The sequence below is a fragment of the Trachypithecus francoisi genome, unplaced genomic scaffold (assembly GCF_009764315.1).
Source record: "Trachypithecus francoisi isolate TF-2019V2 unplaced genomic scaffold, Tfra_2.0 Lachesis_group10, whole genome shotgun sequence".
In the NCBI taxonomy this organism is placed as follows: Eukaryota; Metazoa; Chordata; class Mammalia; order Primates; family Cercopithecidae; genus Trachypithecus; species Trachypithecus francoisi.
Window position 1 is genome coordinate 44789635 of NW_022681455.1, and position 10003 is coordinate 44799637.

At 48.1% G+C, this 10003-nt stretch overlaps 1 long non-coding RNA gene across 1 annotated transcript; it reads right to left on the reverse strand.

Annotated features, from left to right (window-relative positions):
- Positions 1 to 212: 212 nt before the first annotated feature.
- On the reverse strand, positions 213 to 7344 carry LOC117087301. Its single transcript, XR_004438751.1, has 3 exons — positions 7210 to 7344; positions 1594 to 1703; positions 213 to 1349 (listed from the first exon to the last, which is right to left on the reverse strand). It is a non-coding gene; the product is annotated as an uncharacterized LOC117087301 (long non-coding RNA).
- Positions 7345 to 10003: the final 2659 nt, after the last annotated feature.

A 10003-nucleotide genomic window follows, 5' to 3' on the forward strand; every position in this document is an offset into this window, starting at 1 on the left:
GAGGGGGGTACAGGAGGCCAAGACCCAGTTTGCATTTTCTTTTCTCTTTTCAAACATTTAAAAATTACAAAAAGACTAACCACACTACACAACATTGGAAAACAAGAGAAAAAATAAAAGATTCCAGAAACCCACACCCTAATACAACAATATTCCTTTATGTATATTTTTTATATACTACTAATCAGCATATGTATACAAAAATGGCCTGCTTTTTTTTTTTTTTTTTTTGCTAAGCATTAAATCATAAGCATTTCCTACCTCTTCATGACCAATATTTTAGGTGGGTATGTGATATTCTGTCCTGGAAGTATGGACTAATTGTTACACATGTAGGTTGTTTATAGTTTTGCATTTTTACAAATAACAGAAAATACATTTATATTTTCCCACGATTGGCTTTTAAATTTTAAAAAAAGTAACATTTAAAAAATGTTTTTAAAACTTTTTTTTTTTTTAAAGTCACACTTTTTTTTTAGAGTGGAAAATCTGGGAAAGTATAAAGAAGTTAATAAAAGTCACCTGTGATTGTTCTACCAAGCGAGAATCACTGCTAACCTTCGGGGTTATTTCCTTCATGTGTGTATATTAGAAACAGGATCGTGCTGCACAGAAGTTTTGTAGGTCCCTGGGGCCGGGAGAATAAAATTGGCAGAGGAAATAGTTCCAGGAGAGATTCAGTGTGTGACATGTGTGCATTCGAAGTTGGATGACATTTTCGTTGCGAATCTGGGACAGCCCTGTGCCCAGTCCCTGGGCCAGGCGGGTGGCCGAGGTGTCCTTGATCAGGGACAGGGATGCTACCGGTGCTGGCAAGGCCACTGGGGCGCGAGTAAACGCACTTTCCTCATTTCTTCTGACAAGCGCCTTGGAGCCCCTGATTTATGGCCACACTTCATGGGACACTAGTAAACGTCCCATAGTATATTTTGTAAGAGTAATGAAGTCTCAGGAACCCGGCCCTCCCCGCGGCCTCTGCTAATAAATTTCCTTGGGCGAGGGGTGAGCTGCCAGGCGCTGGGCCAGAGTTGCGGGCTGCAGATTAGCAGAGGGGGCACCAGCCTCTCCCCCGGGGGCCGCCGCTCCACCCCGGGCTCTCGGAGGAGGTGGGGGCTTTGCCGCGCCCCCACCCTAGGCACTCCAGGAGCGCAGCCCCGTGGAGCTCAATGCGAAGCTCTCAAAAGGCAGGAGGAAGATGAAAAGTGAGTCCAGAAGCTGGAGAGGAGGGGGAGAAACCCCAAACCATAATTGCCGCTTTCCTTCTGCAGCTCAGGTTGCTGGCCTGGGGCTGAGGGGCGGCGAGGGCTGTTTCTTTTTTGACTACTGTTTTCCTGAAGTTTGAGGCTGGACTATGGGATGAAAGAAGACAGAGGGGCAACTGGGATGGGCTGGGTTGTGCGGGGCCACCTCAGGAGCGGGTGGCGTGGGCGGGGGGGGGGGGGGGGGGGGGGGGAAGGGGACGGGAGGAGCTGAAGATTTTTCTCTCTACCCCTACCCCCACCCCCATGCCACACATACTTCAAAGGGCTGGGGACAGGGAATACATTTGTCACTGCAGAATAGCTGCCACCCCCACCCCCACCCCCACCCCACCTTAATGCTCCCTTCCTCTTCATAGATCTGCTTTGAAGCTGGATGTTTCTTCACGGAATTTTAATTCAACTCTCATTTTACCCAGCGCCTGCCAGGTCCCACACCAGGTGCTGAGGACACAGAGATGAGTAAGACACACCACTCGCCTCAGGGAGGCCCCGTTCTTTGCTGTCAAAGCACCCAGAGTGCAAGCTGACACTGACTGACTGCTTACCACCGGCCAGACGCTGTTCCAGACACTTTACATGTACTCATCCATTTACTCCTCACCAAACCTAAAGAAGCAGGCGTTTTGCTATCTCACTGTTAATCGAGCACTGAGACGGTAAGTGACTTGCCCAGGATCCCTCTGGGTCCTGAGTCCAGGTTCTCAAAGATCTCTCAGGTCGCAGGGACTCGAAACAGGCAGGCTACCCAGACTTCCTCTCCAACAAGCAGTTTACTCCACACACAAGGAAACTGAGGCTCAAAGAGGAGAAGTGACTTGCCCAATGCCACACAGAAAAGTGGCAAGGCTAGATCCCAGCCAACACCCCCACTGAAACATCCAGCTGCCTTCTTTAGCTGTGTGGATGCCCCTCACACATATTCCAAGGCATGAAGTGAGAACCACTTTCTGGCATCTGGAAACTTCCTGTTTGCGAGGACCACCCAACAGACCTTAAAGGAACCATGAGAGAGTGATTTAAGGAAAGAAACAAAATGAACTCCAAATCAGAGAGCTGGGGGACATTTCGGTATCAGTGGCATTGGGAAGGAGTTTCTTTAAGTTAAAAATTTATATGTTAGTAACCAGAAATTTCCCATGTCTATCGGATGGAGTTTTACCCATTTTCAAGTAATCAGAAAATGATCAAGATGACTACATGTGATACTGAACAATGCTGAAAACCGAGTAAGGTTTTGTGGCTGTGGGTCATCGCCATACACATCAGTTAGCGTGGAATCACTGGTGAGCAGAGGCCTCCATTCTCCACCTGGACTTGTAGTCCATGGCATGACAGCCTAGAACAGAACACCCAGTGTGAACATCAGGAACCAGAAGATGCTCAGTAGCACCCATGAGAAATGGCAGGGGAACACTTGCTAGGTGTCAGAGCCCAAGTGACTGTGCACAGAGTGCTTGATCATGAAGTTATTCTGGTGCCCCAGCCAGAATTCCCAAACCCTAAAAGCAATTGCAAGTGTCTGCAACAGACCTCCTCGTGGAAAAGCAAACCTCACAAATAAAATCTGGAGTTTGAAAGTAAAATGCCTGGCCTAATTCGATGGTGACTGCTTTCTAGATTGGTTTGTGTGGGGGCACTGGGACATTGGGGTCCTTATTAGAATTCTCCTGTGTTCTCAGGATGGGCAAACCTGGCTCATTGCAGACTAGTCCCATGGCAGAGCTGGGAAAGGGTCCTCAACTGGGAGTCAGGGACCTGAAATGCACCAACCAGCAGTCACACATCACATCTCCGCGATTCGGGTATGAAATAAGGGCAAGAAGACCTTACAGCCCGTAAGGGGTGGCTGGGCCTGACCTGGTGCAGGCATTGTAAGACCCTGAGCTTGCCAGTCCTTTCAGCAACCCTGGGCAGCACGTATCATTATTGCCGTTTTACAGATGAAGAGACTGAGGCATTACAAGGGATTACAAGGCTCACTGTGCTCTGTGGGTGGATGTGAAACGACTCACAGATAAGTGCTGTGTAAATACAGAAGACCTTAGTTACAAACTGTCCCAATACATTCGTGTGTGTGAGCGTGAGCCAAGGTCTAACATGTTGCTGGCAGATCTATTTGCTCAGTCATGTTAGTCCCTCCCCTTCTTTCTTTCCCCTCTAGGGCAGGGGACAACAGAAGGAAGATGAAAGTATTCCCTAATACAGCTGGAGGATTCACATTACCCGTGCCAGGAGAATAGCCAAGGAAGGAAACCCCAGGTCACGCCCTCCTGCATTCTTTACAAGGACACACGGGAGTGGGGAGCATGCCCTGAGCAGAGCGGACTCAAACTTGGGCCGCTCTTCGAGGAGTGTTAAAAAATCTTGCACCCTCTGGATGCTTTTTGAAATTTCAAAATGGATGGAACAGTGACTTCAAAAAAATCAATGGTAATTTTAGATCAGGCTTTTTCCAAACGTCTCACTTCCTCCTGGAGAGCCTGATAAACACAGGACAGGCACTGACAAATGCTATTTTCATTCCAGGAACGTGTGAAAATTGAGTTTGTTGGGCATTGCCTGGGCTTCAGGCAGGAAAGAACAAGTGGGCCTTTCCTGGGGACGACTCCTCACTGCGAGACTTTAGGGCTTGGGTGGCGTAAAGATGGTCCAGACCTGCCCTGCCAGCAGTACTTTGCCACAATGGAGAGGCTCTGTGACAAAATACTATGCTACACAATGTGCGTGTCTTGATGTTGTTACTAATGTTGCTGTAATTATTTGTGATTCTGTGATTTTCTACTAGCTCACACTGCTTTGTAATTTTGGTTGACTTCTCAGCAGGAGTGAGCTGTAGGTGACTTAGGAGGTGTCTGTTTGCTCATCATTTATTCTGTTCACTGCCTGGATTTCATCTGCTATTCTTTTTTTCCTTCTGTTTACCTAATGTGGGTCAACATTTCCTGGGTATCCATGACACAAGAGGAATCTTGGGAAAGGCCCTGGCCCTGAAGGAACTTAGACTGGCCTAGAGGAAACCAGGCATAGAGCAGTCATAGGTAAATGATTAGGTGTCGCTATATGGTTGAGTGCTGTAAAACTCAGGCTTTCTGTCCAAGGTAACTATTTTTTCAACTTTCTCTTCCATTCTCTAAGGCCAGAACAAATCTGGCTTAATTATAACATGGCCTCTTTGAACATCAGTTGACTTGAAACCAAGGTTCGATGAGATGGAGTTTAAAGACCCTTCCAGTTCTAGCCGAGGGGATCTGAGAGACTCATGTCAGCACAAGAGAGGGGCTCGCTGCCCTTGAGTCTGAATGTCCCTTGTCCCCAAAGCCCTCTGCTCCCAGCCGAGCCTCTACCCTGGCTGGCTTCTCACGTTGGCACCGCCCTGCTGCACTACCTGGCTCCTGTGCTTTTTCAGCTCTTTGTCTTTTTTTTCTTTCTGTCTTTAGGGAAAAAGTGAAAGAGAGCAGGCATTTCTAGCACACTGTGGGTGGCCTGTGGGGGAGATGATGGGTTAGAAGACTGCTGGGGAGGGACACACTGTTGACTCACTGGGTCACCCCTGGAGCCATTTTACATCACCAAGAGATGATCACTGGACTCGCTGTGACTCTGTTGGCGGGCACTGTCCTATGCCCTGCAGGAGGCCTCCCAGGAACCCAGAGCAATACTGGCTGTGTGAGCGTAAGGACGGACGGTGACTCTGCAGAGCACTAAGACCCTTCATGGGGCAGACAACAGAGAGCCCCATGGGGGCTGTGGTTCTCACCAACTCCAGGCAACTGACTCCAAATGCCCTCTTCTCTCCAAGTCCACTCCCTCCACCCTGCAGACTGAGTGGCCCCACCCGGAGCCACACGGGCCACACCCTGGCCTATACTGGGCACTCAGGGTGAATAGCTGCTGCTTAGCACAGCGCCTGACCACATGGTGTGTAGGTGGCCAGAGAAATTCAGCTTAATGAATGACTGCTTCAAAGCCACAACATATTAAGCTAAAATAGTTATTAAATGAATAGCAATTGACACAGCACTTTTACATGTCTCTTATTTTCTTATTATGATTTATTTATCTTTTCCTGTCAAGCTCTCATTGTTTTGAAGACCCAAGGATAATGAGGTACACTTCACTGGCAATCAAGAGACCCTAGGGGCTGGGCACAGACAGCTCAGTCTTGTTATCCCAGCGCTTTGGGAGGCCAAAGTGGGAGGATTCCTTGAGGTTGGGAGTTTGAGACCAACCAGTAAGACCTGATCTCTAAAAAAAAAAAAAATAATTAGTTTGGTGTAGTGGCACACAACTGTAGTCCCAGCTACTCAGGAGGCTGAGGTGGGAGGATTGCTAAGCCTGGGAAGTCAAGGCTGCAGTCAGCCATTATTGTGCCACTGCACTCCAGCCTGGGTGAGAAAGCAAGACCCTGTCTCAAAAAAATAAACTCTAGGAAAAGGCACTCCACCTCCCTGTGCCTCTGTTGCCTCAACTGTCCAGGCAGTGGTGAAAATAACATCTGAACATATTTCTCTGCAACCTTGCAGGGAGGATCAAGCCCACTGGTGGATATGCAGTGTTTGGGGCAGTTAAAGAGGCAGTGACACAGCTGGGCATGGTGGCTCACACCTATAATCCCAGCCCTTTGGGAGGCCAAGGCAGGTGGATCACTTGAGGCCAGGAGTTCGAGACCAGCCTGGCCAACATGGTGAAACCCCGTCTCTACCAAAAATACAAAAATCGGCCAGGCATGGTGTTGCATGCCTGTAATCCCAGCTACTTGGGAGACCAAGGCAGGAGAATTGCTTGAACTCGGGAGGTGGAGGTTGCAGTGAGCTGAGATGGTGCCACTGTACTCCAGCCTGGACAACAAGCCAGATTCCATCTCAAAAAAAAAAAAAAAGTCAGTGACAGGTGTGGTGGGCTACTCCTAAGATGCTCTACTTCTCCAAAGACCTTTAAGGAGGAGAATGTGCCCTATCCTGTCTGGTCATCAGGCCCCAGGCCCTGAAGTTCTGGCATCATTCAAGAAAGCTTTTGCTACACCTAATACTACCAGTCCTGCAGTGGGAGATGTGACTCTGAATGAATGCAGCCAATTTTCCTAAGCCATGTAAGATGGCAAGTTCTATGATTTTTCTTCAGAATCTCAGCTTAAATGTTCCCCCATCAGGAAGCAATTTCTAAAAGGACCGAAGGAGTGAGCTGAGCAAACGCAGCATCTGCAGGAAGAGAATTCGAAACAGAGGGGCTAGCAAGAGTCTATTTGGCTGGGACTGAGAGAGTGGGAAGAATGGGAAGACATAAGCTTAGAAAGTGGCCAGAAGCCACATCACATAGGGACTGTGGGACATGGGGAGGACTTTGGATTTTATTCTAGGAGCAGTTAAAATTCATCAGTGGGTTATGAGTGGGAAGATGGCACGATCTGGCTGTCAGGTGGAGAACAGAACTGTGGGAGAGGGAAGAGAAGCTGAAGATGGAATTTGCTAGTGTATTGCATGTGGAGATCTGAGTATAATAACAATCAGTGATAACTGAGATTTTTGGCTTAAGTAACCAGAAGAATGGACAATCTGGCCTCCTGGAACCCAAGTCTTGCCAATGTACCTCGTAATATCTCTCTGTTCATTCCTGTCTGTTCCTTCTGCCACTGCCTTGTTCAAGTTCCCATCACTCCTCCTGGGATTCCTGCATTTATTGCCCATCAACCCATTGTCAAAGAATAGGTTTTATTTCCCCCTCATGTTTGAAAACTCTGATGGCCACCTATATTAGTTAGTTATTGCTAAATAAATAAAAGCTAAAACCCACAAACATTTATTTCACACTTTCTATGGATCATGAATCTGGGGATATCTTAGCTGGGTCCCCTAGCTCAGGGTCACACAAGGCTGCAATTGAGGGGGCAGCTAGGTTGGGGCTCATCTGAAGGCTCAGTCCAGGCAGGACCCAGCCTGAGCTCACTCACGGGATAGCTGGCAGGATTCCATTTCTTGCTGGCTGTTGGACTGAGCACCTCATGTCCTCACTCGCTGTGGGCCAGAGATATCAACTCCTCCTTGACACATAAGTCTTTCCACAGAGCAGCTTGCAGTCCGGCACTGGCTTCTGTCAGAGTGAGCTAATGAGAGAGCAAGAGAGAACCCCCAAGAAGGAAGCCACAGCATTTTTGCAACCTCATCACTTTTGCCATAGTCTCTTTGTTAGAAGTGAGGTACTAGGTCCAGTCCACTCTCATGGAAGGGGATTATGCAAAGGCATGAATATCAGGAGAGAGGGCTCACTGGGTGCCATCTTCAAGACAGATACTGTCTCACCTCTTTCCTGCATCTTCTGCTCCAACTCCTCACGCTGGTCATGTCACTTGCCAATCCTGAAAGAGCTATCTTTTCTCTGTTTTCTGTACACTTTCCACCTTGGAGATTTTCTTCTGCTCATTACCTCAGGCCTGGAAGTGAAGTGTTTGGCCACAATTCTCACTCCGCTTGCTTCTGTCGGTGCTCTTGGTCCGCGTGTTTGCTCTTCCCAGTTAGAATTTGTGCTCAGTGACTTTCCAGACTATAACTTACTCGTTTGTGGGTTCCCATTGTCAAATATGGTGTCTGGCACAAAGTAGATTGTTATTTGACTCTGCTCAGTATGAATGAGTTTTAATTAGAGCAAAAGAAAAAATTCAGGAAGGTAAACCTACTCATTGGGCAGATTCTAAAGTCAAACAAGGCCTTAAGATGATTTATTTTGGGTCATCTGTGCCAAGCTTCCTCTCCACTGGAAACTGCTAAAGAAACTGTTCAGCTGCTTCTGCAAGCATACAAGTCACCACACTCTGGGCCTCTCAGAAATCCTGTGAGGTAGGAAGGGCAGGAATCATTGTACCCATTTTGTTTTTTATTTTTATTTATTTTGAGACAGTTTCACTGTGTCGCCCAGGCTGGAGTGCAGTGGCCTGATCTCAGCTCACTGCAACCTCCGCCTCCCGGGTTCAAGGGATTCTCCTGCGTCAGCCTCCCAAGTAACTGAGATTTCAGGCACCTGCCACCATGCCTGGCCTGTGCCCATTTTATAGATGCAGGCTGAGGTCTGGGGAGGTTAAGTGTCAGGACCACATGCAGATGGCTAGCTCCTGGTAGAACCAGGCTCAGTTCAGTTCAGAACATACGTTTCAATGCCTCTTATGTTTCAGGGCCTACTTTTCATACAGAAAAGTAAGATACAGTTCCTGCCCTCAAGGGGTTCACAGTCTCCTAGTGGAGACTGACATATGAACAGATCCCTCCCACTCAGTGGGAAAAGCCCCTGATCTTCTTCTCTGACCACTTGAATTGCCTCTGAATGATTTAGGCAATAAAAGCAGGACAGGGTAGGGCCAGAACAATGGCCCCCAAATCTAACTGGTGTTTGGAGCCATCTGGCAGGCTTTTGAAAGCGCAGATTCTGATTGATGGGTCCAGAATAAAAACCAGGTGATATTGATGGGTGGGCATGTAAACCCTCTGATTTACAGGATTTTTTGGTCTTTGGAGAACAATCAACTGATCTGAAAGTTTCTCAGTGGGAAGAAGGGAGACTTCTCATGGGCTCAGCCTGCTAAACCTCAACAGGCATTTCTCTTCTGTGGACTGCACCTATGAGAGTGGCCCCTGGTCCTGCTGTTGCCTACAGATGTCCCCTACTCTGCTCTTGTATGTCCGAGTCATGAATTCTCCTCATATTGTTGGTCCCAACTAACTCCCACCTGTCTTAGGCATCTCACCCATATTTCAAACAATGAAGTGCTTTCAGGGAGCAGTTCCCAGGCTGCAGTTACTCCCCTCCCTAGGTCACAGAGGGTTGTGGTCATTTCCTTCTTGGGATGCCCTGCCAATCAGTCTGATGCTTTGCGTGCCTTTTGCTATGAACAGAGCTGGTAAACTCTAGAGAGTAGGTCATTTTGGAGTTTACATTTTGACCCTTCACCTGCTTCTAGTCTTGATTCAGATGTCGCCTTCTTAGTGAGTCCTTCTCTGACTACCCATTTCAAATGCACTCCTGCCTCCTACATGCCCCATCACCTGACTGCTCAAATGTCCTCCAGAGTACCTTATTACTTTCTAATTCACTGTATCACTTACTGATTTCTTCTGTTTCTCATCTCCCTCCTGACAACAGAGTATGAGCTCCCAAGAAGGCAGGGCTGTCTCCTCTGTTCATGGACACGTCCCCAGGACCCAGCACAGTGACTAACACACAGTAGGCCTTCAGAAAGATGCGTTGAATGCGTAAGTCTTGAGAATGCCTTCACATGCAACAGTGTTCTCTAAATGCTATTTGGTTGGTTGATTGACAAAGCCAGCCAAATCAGGGCAGGCCCATCCACTTCTCTTCCAGAAGATGCCCTGGACTGAGGCTTGGAGACTTATTTCTCAAGGTTAATAGAGTGAGCCTTGTTGAGACTGTCACAGCCTTCCCAGCTGGGCTGAAAAATGCCTTTGGAATCCGATGCTGGGAGGCAATGGGCCAGCTCCAAGACTTCCCAAGGAGCTGGAGTCAGGGCTGGCTCCACATCCCGTTTGTCAGTCCCAGCATGCAGACGAGAGGCCATCAGTTGCCAAGGACTTTGTTTTATTGTCATTGCAGTTGGCTTCCCCCTGGGCTGGAGCTGCCGGGCAGCAGCTATCAAGCCCTGGCTGCTGCGCTGGGGTAATATTAGTAATTCCATAATTCTCACCCGAGCCACAGCTGAAAAAAGGAACTGCTGGAGGTGGCTGAGCAAACAGGAGCCC